At 38.4% G+C, this 11,101-nt stretch overlaps 1 long non-coding RNA gene across 1 annotated transcript; it reads left to right on the forward strand.

The window, feature by feature from the left end:
- Positions 1-983: 983 nt before the first annotated feature.
- LOC138811209 (uncharacterized) lies at positions 984-7,267 on the forward strand. The gene is made up of 3 exons (XR_011367334.1): positions 984-1,267; positions 4,885-4,995; positions 7,139-7,267. It is a non-coding gene; the product is annotated as an uncharacterized lncRNA (long non-coding RNA).
- Positions 7,268-11,101: the final 3,834 nt, after the last annotated feature.

Raw genomic sequence — 11,101 nt, forward strand, 5'->3', positions numbered from 1 at the left:
TTCTACTGCTGGTGATCGTTTTCAAGCCTAAGGAACAAACTTGAATTTTTTGACTTTAAGGAAGCAAGCTTCCTCTTCCCACACAGTGCAACAGAGGTACCCAGACTATGAGTTCCAATCCCAGTCCTGGTAGAAAAAACTCACCTTTATAGTATTTGAGGCCCAATTCTTAGGTATTTCATTATGCCTCCATTTGATGACTGTGATTGATTAAATGCTTAATAAACTATTAACTAAAATCAATCAGTGTCGTGTAATATAATTGTGTATAATTTTATCCTAGAATCATTCAAGAACTGTTCGTTCAATCATGACTTACATCACATTACAATGGTAATCATATGGATAGGAACAAGTTTCTTAGGATCTCCTACCATTTGGAGGTGGCACGACCAGGATTTGAATTGTGGGCTCCAGCTCCCACCACTTCAACCCGAGGATCGGGAACTCACCAGTCTGCCCAAGAACATCAACAAGGCCAATGATTAGGCAGGCACCAGTGGATCTCAGCAGTCCTTGTTGATACTTACAAGGCTGTGAATAGAGGATCATGGTCAAAGTCACCCTAAGCAGGAAAATCCTTGAGACCCCTGTCCAACTTCAGTGCCAACAAAGCCAGAAACCTTGTGGCTCTAGTGTAGAGGACCAGCCTTGAGCAAAAGCAGCTCATGAACTGTGCCCAGATCCTAAGTTCAAAGTCTGGGACTGGCAAAAAACAGAACTATACAGCAATCTGTGTAGCCATCCAGTTAAAGCAGGTCACCCTATTCTCTCCAACTGAATTGGACAGAATTTCCTGGGAAAAAGGCTGGGAGAACCACTGTCATCTTGACTCCGCCCATGCTGCTTGCTTCACAGGATTCTGGCCACACCCCCATTCTTTCATGCTTCTTTCTGACCAATGGGATACAAGAATGGTGGCCATGCCCACATTCCATGCTGCCAGGTAGCACTGGGATTCCCTCTGTTAGTTTACACCACTACCAGCAGTTCAGGAAGGTAGAAGGGGCTGAGTCCTGAGGAAGAAACTCGAGGTGACTTTGGAGTATAGTAGAAAATTGATGCTCCCACCCCACCTGACCCCTCCCCTCCCTTCACGCAGTGCCAGGTTTCAAACCTCAATCAATGTGTAGCTGCCAGCCGGCCTAAATCCCAGACCTGGTCCCTGCCCCTAGTCTTCTGCTCTGGGCCCATGTGTCCACAATGCTGGCGCCATCGCTGCTGCCCCAATTGGAGCAGCTGCCAACAGCTTCTCCCTGCAGCACAGGTGAGTTTCTGTCCCAACAACAACCTACCCTGGGTCAAACACCCCTCTGGGGGCACCATGATCCCCCTGCTTGTTTCCTCTCCATGGCGCTGATGAGCCACCTTTCTGTCTTGAGGATTTCTGAGATAGAAACTACAAATATGCTCAGGCTGGGCTGGATCCCGGTCCTCCTGTGAAAGGTATGCTCCACCAGGCCTCGTCCTCTGTAATTGGGATTATAGACATGTGTCATGCTCAGTCATCGTTTAACATGGATTATCCTAAACTCAGTCCATAGCAGCGGATTCTTGACCACACGTGAAGCTCTTGGTGGGGCCTCAACCATTGGACCTCAGTCTCCTCACAGGACAGTTGTGAGGAAACAAGGGATTTATACAGAGCGATCTCTGGAAAAGAGAGGGAATGGCCTTCAGATAAGGTTTTGGCAATTCTGTGAGCATATGACAGGAAGATACCAGAAAGGGCTCAGGTGGGGCCTGTTATTAATAGTGCAACAGGTGTGGGATTATGAACCGAAACATGGCTCTCTTTCATTACTACCCTATCCCAATAAGGAAGGGGATCCTTCACTTTATTCAGTTTTGCAGCTGGGGAATCCGAGGCAAAGAGAAGCCAGATGACCTACTTATGACCTCAACTTCACAGGAAGCTCGGCCTGACTTCTCTACCATGCTCCCTAGGACAATGGGTGCTATTCAGTCCACTTCTTGTGGTGGGAAGTCCACTTCTTTCAATCGTGGTTCTTGAACTCTAGGATTGGGCATTGTTCCCGAGCTCCTCAGCTCAAGGCTAGCGCTTTATCACTTGATCCCACAGTGCCACTTCCAGTTTTCTGGTGGTTCTTTGGAGATAAGATTCTCAAACACGTTCCTCCAGGGCTGTCTATGAACCATGATCCTCATATCTTAGCCTCCAGTGTAGTTAGGATTAGAGTTTTATGCCACTGGCACCTGATTCAAGTGTAATTCTGATTTTCTCTCTCTCTCTCCCTCTCTCCTTTTCTCCCTCTCTCCCTATCTCCCACTCTTCCTCCCTCCCTCCCTCCCTCCCTCCCTCTCTCTCTCTCTCTCTCTCTCTCTCTCTCTCTCTCTCTCTCTCTCTCTCTCTCTCTCTCTCTCTCTCTCTCTTTCTCTCTCTCTCTCTCTCTCTCTCTCTCTTCTCTCTCTCACTGTAGCTCTCAGGAACGGGTAGAATGGGTGCTGTAGGAGGTGGGCCAACGTCCCCAGGTAGCTGGAACCCAAGATGGCCCACTCATTCTGGAGTTGGGCTGTGGGTAGGGAGCTGTCTCGTTCAGCATGTTGATACATCTCCATGAGATCAGCCCTCTGAGCCCTTGCAAGACTGTCAGGGTTATTCATTTTCCATCTAGCCTTACTGGATTTATTATATTGTATTCTTTTCTACATTATTTTCTAGCACCTGGCCAATATTATGGTACATAGTTACTGAATGAAAATGTAAACTTAAGAAAATCATTTAGGGATCTGGGAATGTGGCTTCATGATATGATGATTGCCTTGCATGCATGAAACCCTGAATTCAATTCCTCAGTACCACATAAACAGAAAAACACTGGAAATGGTGCTGTGCCTCAAGTGGTACAGTGATTGCCTTGAGCAAAAAAGCAAAAAAAAAAAAAAAACCAAAGCAAAAAACATTTAATTAGTAAATGAAAAATAAAGAACCCATACTTGGAATATGTAATTGCTCCTGCCATACTGACACCTGACAATAGTCCATAATTCATGTACTTTTTCTTATATTAGGATATTGTGTTGAAAAAAAGTTTTGTTCATTAGGTCAGAGCAATTAATGTCTTGAATGTGCTTAGATGTCAGGTGAAGATTAATTCTGGAAATTCAAAGATTCCAGGTTTTTGAATGGCCTCTGCTAATCACAATGAGAAGGGTAGTGTAAGTGAGATTTGGAAATCTTTTTGGTTATTCATGGCACCACAACGGCAGAGGCAAATTAACAGTTGTGACAGAAGAGAAGGAATAACTCCAGAATTAATGACTAAATGATAGTTACTAACGTATACCAGAAACGTTATAGAGAACCATTTTTGGTTATTGAACAAATAGTTATCAACTAGTCTTATTCCGCATTACCTTTAGCATTCTAAATCTCTTAGGCTACTTCTTAATCTCTGTGTAATACATGTATCTCCTTCTGTGCTGTTTTTTCTTACCTTAAATTCTTTGCTTTCTAAAAATCTCAGTCTTTCTATATTTCTCTATGAACATTTCCTGATACTAAATACACCTACACAGACTGCAGAGAATGCTAACTAAGGGTCCCATAGCTCATGAGTCATTAATGAAACAACATGGAAAAGGAGGACATATTTATTGTTACCTCAAATTTTCTGAAAAGCTGCAATGCCATCATTTGATTCAAATTTCTGTTATTTGTCTACATAGTGTCATTCAGTGCACATAAATGCAAATATGAGCTGGGTGCTGGTGGATCACGCCTGGAATCCTAGCTATTCAGGAAACCAGAGAATTGTGGTTCAAAGACAGCCTGGTCAGGAATGTCCATGAGACACTTATCCTCAATTAACCACCTGAAACCCGGAAGTGGTGCTGTAGCTTAAGCGGTAGAGCACTCAATTTGAGCTGAAGAGCTGTGCGAGTGTGCCCAGGATCAGAGTTCAAGCCCCACAACCAACAAAAAGTGCAAATATTACCTTAAGTTTCCCCAAAAGGAAGGACAAGATCAATAATCTTCCCAAGCAGAAAAAATAATTTCAAAAGGATTCAGTGCACCTACTTTTGCTGAGTTATTTAAGTTATGGCTTCTTTGCTAGACATATTCTCTTCCTTTAAAAATTGTCAAATACTAGCTTTACAATAAACTTCATCTAATATTTTTTGTTTCAAAAGAGAAGTCTATACAGTTGATGTCACTTAGCTTTCTTACTATCTTAATTCAAAGCCAAACCAGGCAGGAGAGTATGTCAAACTCTTATCGCAAATTGAACACCAAAAAACCAGAAGTGGAGTTTTGGCTCAAACAGTAGATTTCTAGCTTTGGGGGCAGGTGGGCAGGAAAGACAACTGTTCAGGGACAGGATTCAGCCTCTGGGTTCAAGGCTCAGGACTAGCACAAACTAAACAAACAAGCAAATAAAAATCCCAGATTTATCTTTGGGGCCCTACTTAAAGGTGAACTGGTCAGAGTAGAGGCTTCCTTTGCTGATCATATTGACTGGATCCTGCTTTTTTGGAATCCTTGTTGCTCTGGAGAACTCAGAACCAGACCAAAGGAATTGATAACTGACTTCTGCATCGAGAATCATCTCAGGGGAGAAATATCCATCTATAAGACACTTTAAAACCTCTATGTCTTTGTTACTTTGCAGGAGAACACTTTTAAAACAATGTTATTTCCTTTTGTTTTATACTGGCCTTCAAATGGTACATTATTTCTTTTTGTAACACTATGAACTAGAAGTTTACAGAAAAAAATTATATGAGTAAAGAACACACTCAAAAAGCCAGGGACAGAGTTTCCTTCAAGACTTGGGATACTTTTTTGTACAGTAAAAAGGAAAGCACAAGGTAACTTGAACTTTGTTTTTCCTCTATGTTCCATTCCTCTCCTGGGGTCAGTTTCCACATCCAGTAACAGTTACTTCCAGTAACAATCGATGGTGCTGCTTGAGGTATACTGAATGTTTTCTGGCTTCACTGCAAGAAGACTAGAACACCTATGGACCTGAGGTAAAACGTATTTCAGAGAAAATTTAGTAAAGAGAAAATATGAAATTTATATTGCTTATAAATATATTATACATGAGTACATTGAGTTCAAACTTTGTAAGTTCTCTGTAAGTTAAGGCGAATTTTAAATAGGAAGAAGGTTTTCAGAACATTCTTTTTGTGACTGTACGTGCTGTTCATTATTTCCCAAGTATGCATGAGCTAACAGTAGGGAAACAATAGCAATAATAGGAGAAAGAGAAGTTCTGTGTTTAAGTATAAGGGTTCCATACAGTATAGAAGACTACAAATAAGCAACATTGAAACAATAAAGCCAAATCCAGTATGTAGATTTATGAGAGTGATATACAGAAAGCAAGACTCCTATGTGGAACATGAAGTATGAGGCCACTCCCATTCTAAATCATGCTTGCTAATCATGCAACTTTGTAGAAAGTACAATGGAAGAATAATTCTGTTTTCAATGCAAGTCAGATATAAAAGCATGGATTTAACTGGAAAAATGTCCATCTTGTGAGAGCAGGGATTATGCTAGCAATAAACTGGTGCCTAAGATCTCATTTCTTTTTTTTCTTTACACACACACACAGACACACAGACACACAGACACAAACACACACACACACACACACACACACACACACACATATATATATATATATATATATATATATATATATATATATTTGTTGGCGGTGATCTTGGGACTTGAACTCTGGGCCTGCGAGCTGTGTCTCTGCTATTGAGCTCAAGCTAATGCTCTACTACTTGATCCACAGTGCCAATTCCAGTTTTCTTTTAGTTAATTTGAGACAAGAGTCTCTGGGAGTTTCCTACCGGGGCTGGCTTTGAACCTCAATCCTCATATCTCACCATGACCCAGCTTACGATCACATTCCTAACAGTGTACACTCAAGATGTGTAATGTGTCTGTTCATCTATCTTTATAAGAATTCTTTAGTTAGGGATGAAAGGTATCTCAGAGGTACAGAGCTTGCCTCGCATGCATGAGGCCCTTGGTTCGATTCCTCAGTACCACTTAAGCAAAAAAGAAAAAAGACAAAATTGGTGCTGTGACTCAAGTGGTAGAGGGCTAGCCGTGAGCTGAATTGCTGAGGGACAGAGCCCAGGACAAGAGTTCAGGCACCATGACCAGACACCCCACCAAAACAACAAAAAAAAAAGAATTCTTGAGTTAAAAATATGGGCTACAGCTTAGACATTACTCTCACAAAAATGTTTGTCGTTTAAAAGTTGATACTCCTGGAGAAATAAAACCTAAGAATGTAAAGGAGTCTGGGAAGTTCTATTGGCATCCAGCCTGGGCAGAACACTCTTTGCAACAGTATATAAAATTAAGCAGTCAAAATCTGGATTGGAAGAATGGCTCAATTGATGGAATATCAGTCATGAGCAAGATTGCTGAATAAAAGCTTGAGGCTTTTGCATATATACATACAGACATACACATACACCCAGAGGCACTTATATATGTACACACAAATACACAAATGAAACAACTCTCAGAATGTGTAGAAAAGTTACAAAACAATAAATATATGTCCTGAACAAGACTAGAATCAAGTGATAATTTTTAATATTTGAAAGTCCTCAAATGAACTTCCTTCAAATAAGTTTGAGAATATTACATTGGTAGGGATCAGAGATAGTAAAAATCAATAATCATTATTAAAGGGATCAGATCCATGGAGGAATGAATCAGAGATCTGGCCGGTGCATTTGAAAATGTTCATATCCTGTATCAAATGTTAGAACATCTTTGAAAATAGTAGATAAAGTCTAAGCAGTCACTCTGGTGTATAATATCACTGGAGAAGTTCAGAATTCGTAGTCTATATCTAGATAAAATAAAAAAAGAAACTATGGCAGGGCAATGTGATACAAGCTTAGAATTCTAGCACTGAGATTAAGACAGGAGATTAGATAATGGAATTTCATAGTGATACCTTCCCTGGACCAAGGTGTATAATTTTGTCTTAATAAAACAAAACAAACAAGAAAGGAATACATAGTTGGACATTTGGGCTAATTTTGTCATTATGTTTTGAGAAGTCAAATTTCCTGTTGAAATGCAACTCATACTTAATCCTCACTTGTGTTTTAAATTCTCTCTTCATTACAGAACATTCCTAGATGCAAAATGACTCATGATTCCCATCCAAAATTTGAAAAAATAAGTTATCATCATTCTGTTGTAACCCAAAGAAATGATGAAGAATTACACAAGCTTAAGCTTGGAAAAATAGCAAAGTTCATCTAATGAAGGATTTTGAAGATCTTGCTAAATTAGAATTTAGATTTAAAATATTTTGGTTTTGTTTGTAATTTTATATTCTATAGGATTCTACAAAATTGTTTTTAAGTAGAGGGTTTAATTGACATTCACAAATGATTTTGCATTCTATGTGCCTAGAATATTCTTTCAAAAACTTAGTAAATAGATAATTCCAACAGTTCATGTATGAAATGATAATGTGAATGTTGTAGACAGAGTTGCCAACAAATTGATGACATTAATTTATAAATTTAGAATAAGAGAAATTTTTGGAATCTTTGGTATAACATGGTATGAAGAGCATAATCGTGTGACATCTTCTTTCTTCTACCTGTATGTAACACAGGAAGCAATTTCCTTAATTATTTGCTACTGTATACACTGAGAAAAATGTTACGTTTGGGGTTTGATTTTATTTTTGTTTTTGTTTTATTGGTTTGTCCTAGGGCTTTTACTCTGGGCCTGGACACTGTCTCTGAGCCTGTTTATGCTCAAGGCTCGTGCCCTACCACTTCAACCTCAGTGCCACTTGCATCTGGGTTTTGCTGAGAAGTTTATTGGAGATAAGAATCTAGGGAATATTCTTGCCTGGGTGGGCTTTCAACTATAATCTTCCAATCTTAGCATCCAGAATTTATATGATAGCTAAAAATTATAAATATAAGTAATATTTGCAAATGTTCTGATCTTAAAAATACCAGTGGGGGGAAAATGATGCAACCCAGTTTATTGTGGTGTTCTTACCAGAACATGAATCGCATCACATTAGCAGAGCTGTATTTTTTCACAATAGAGATAAGCTATTCATCATATGAATTAAGGGAAGTTTGAGATGCACCCTAAAAGTTGGAGAATTTTGGGCTAGGATGACTCTATATCATAAATATTGGTATTGGTGGTCATAAAAATAATAGCTTATTGTGATAAACAATTGCTTACTCTTGAAGAATTCATTATTACCGATGCTACATAGTTTTATCCTCTACCAGAACATGGTTATTTTTCTGTTGTCTCTCAATCTGTAACACCCAATTGGAAAATGCATCTATTGCAAAATTACATAACATGCAAGCCGGTATTGTTTTGAATCTCTCAGGTATGGAATCTTCAGAATTTGAAAATGAGTAATTACTAGTCATTGGAATGTTGACGAACACATATATTCTGTCTTCTTAACAACTTATTTACTTTTACAAGTTATTTGTTTCCATAGAATTAAACTGTTTTCGCTTTTAGTATGAGAAAGTACTATATTTATTCTTTTTTCAAAATATTGGTAAGTATATTGTGAAAATATTGTCTAGTCCGATAGCATTCAAGTTGATGGTCCTCTGATTAAAAAGGGGTAATTAATTCAAATTAGACACCAAAAGTATGGAATTTTAAAAAGTTACTACATAAAGAGTACTATGTACTTTACCAATACAGTGAAATTTTATTTCATGCAGCTTATTTTTTAAATTTAATTTTATTGTCAAAGTGATGTACAGTGTGGTTACAGTAATTTTAAGGTAGTGAATACATAACTTTTCAAACTTGTTACCCCTTCCCTCATTTTCTTCACAGTTTTCCTTCACCCCAGTACCCCTCACAAGTTGTAATGTACATTTCCAACATATTGTCTTGTGAGTATTGCTATTGCATTGGTTTGCCTTTGTCCTTTGTCTCACCATTTTGTAGTTCCTCTTCCCTTCCCTAATTAAGGTAAATATATACACAATACACAGGCTACCAAAATCAAATACAGCAGGGAAAAAAGCATAGGGGAAAACCCCAAAAGAAAATGGAAATCACATAGTACATTAAAAACAACAATCGCAAATAATACTCTCTGTTTCCATATCTTGGAGTTCATTTTGCTTATCATAAGATTATAAGGTTATATATATGCATAACAAAGCCACTGGAAAATAGTAGTTTCATGGACACTATATCATGAAAACAACATGTTAACTGTTTTTGATATTAAAGGTGGAGTTAGGATTGATGAACTGGTGGTTCTAATAAAGGAATTTCACAAGAGTTTTAAAATTATGACAGGTTTGGCTGGGAAGGTGGCTCAGTGGTAAGAGCGCTTGCCTTGCATGCCTGAGGCCCTGGGTTCGATTCCTCAGCACCACATAAGCAAAAAGAAAAAAAGCCGGAAGTGGTGCTGTGGCTCAGGTGGTAGAGCGCTAGCCTTGAGCTGAAGAGCTGAGCTACAGCGCCCAGGCCCAGAGTTCAGGCCCCACGACTGCACACCCCCCAAAACTGACAGGTAAATTTTAATTTGTTCAAACTTTTTAACAACTTAGCCTATTATGAAAATTTAAAATTTCTTGGGAAAATAAGCTTTCATGCAAAATAATCAATGGAGACTTAACTGAGAGGGAGCAAAGTGGGTGAAGATGGCTCATGTTCATACTAAACAAACAAACCTCAGAACCCTTGTTATAAGTCCTGTAGGTTCCCTTGAGAATTGTCCTTACCCAGGAAATCTACTCACTGTGTGAAACAAGGTTGTAGTGGAATTTAAATTCAACGTTCTTAAAAAAAATCAAAATTTGTGTATTGATTTAATTACAAAACAGTAATTCTCTGAAAAAGATAATTTGGGTCAAAATATTTAGGGAAAAAGTGTACTCAAAAATGTTTGTAATACGTTCTACAATGTCTTTGCATGTGAAGCACTGAACTACAGAAAAAAACCTGATTGGATACTTGAAACCAATGATTTCACATTTCTTAGTAGCTCAAAAATATAATATCCTTATTAACTTGAGATAGTGAAGACTTCTCTTATTACATAAGCCAAAAAGTTTTGGGATCAGAAAAGAATTGAGCAAATTGAAAAGTCAAGAAAACGCGTTCTTAGAAGCCCTAGCTAAGCATATTGGCTTCAGCAGTGGAGGGAGACCAAACTTTTTGATATATTGTCTTAATATTTTTGCTACCTAAAGTGATTTTAGAGCCTATTTAGCTCACTACAATTTAGAATGGATTGAATGAAGACATGAAAATAAATTCCACATCCAAATAAAAGAGTTTTAAAAGAGAAACAAACCATGAAGATGTAGCAGTGGGGAAGGACTTATAGTCCTTCAATTTCACTAGACTTGAAGCCAAGAATCTGTGATTAGTTGGAAATCAAGCAAGAGCTAAGAGAAGGACAGAGACATAGGACATAGGAGCATTGTCATTTTGTAACAAACACTGTCATAAAAGGTATGGATGATTTAACTCTATTCTTTTCCATACATCCTTCTGAGCAAATGCAAGACCAAGAGAAAGATAATCTATTGAAATAATTTTTGAAAGAATAACTTCACTGATCCTGATATGGTATCTAAAGAGAGTCTTAAGAGAGAAGATAAAAGTGAAGTATTCTTCGGTTTCCTCTAAGCATTTTGTTAGCAAAGTATATCTTTGAGGTTAGAAGTGATTGAACCAAAAAGTGGTGGAGTACCCATGTTTTTTTAAAATTTATTTTATTTGTGAACATACTGTACAGAGGGGTTACAATTACATGGGCAAGATAATGCATACATTTCTTACCAAGCATTGCAGCCTCCTCCTTTGTTTACCCTTTACCTCCCTTCACAGCCTCCCACTCACCCCCCACCCAATCCTTCCTCCCATCCCCCCCCACCAACATTGTAAAGCTCATTTTTGACATGAAAATTTATACTTCTCATTGTTGCAACAGGTCCACCTGAATCCTTAAACGACTTGTTTTTCCCCATCTCCTCCACAAGTTATACTGACATCAAATATATTGAAAGTAGGGGTTATACTGTGGGGGAGGGACATACAAAGCAACAAAGAAATAAT

Source organism: Dipodomys merriami, unplaced genomic scaffold (assembly GCF_024711535.1).
Source record: "Dipodomys merriami isolate MVZ:Mamm:240054 unplaced genomic scaffold, mDipMer1.0.p SCAF_1046, whole genome shotgun sequence".
Taxonomy (NCBI): domain Eukaryota; kingdom Metazoa; phylum Chordata; class Mammalia; order Rodentia; family Heteromyidae; genus Dipodomys; species Dipodomys merriami.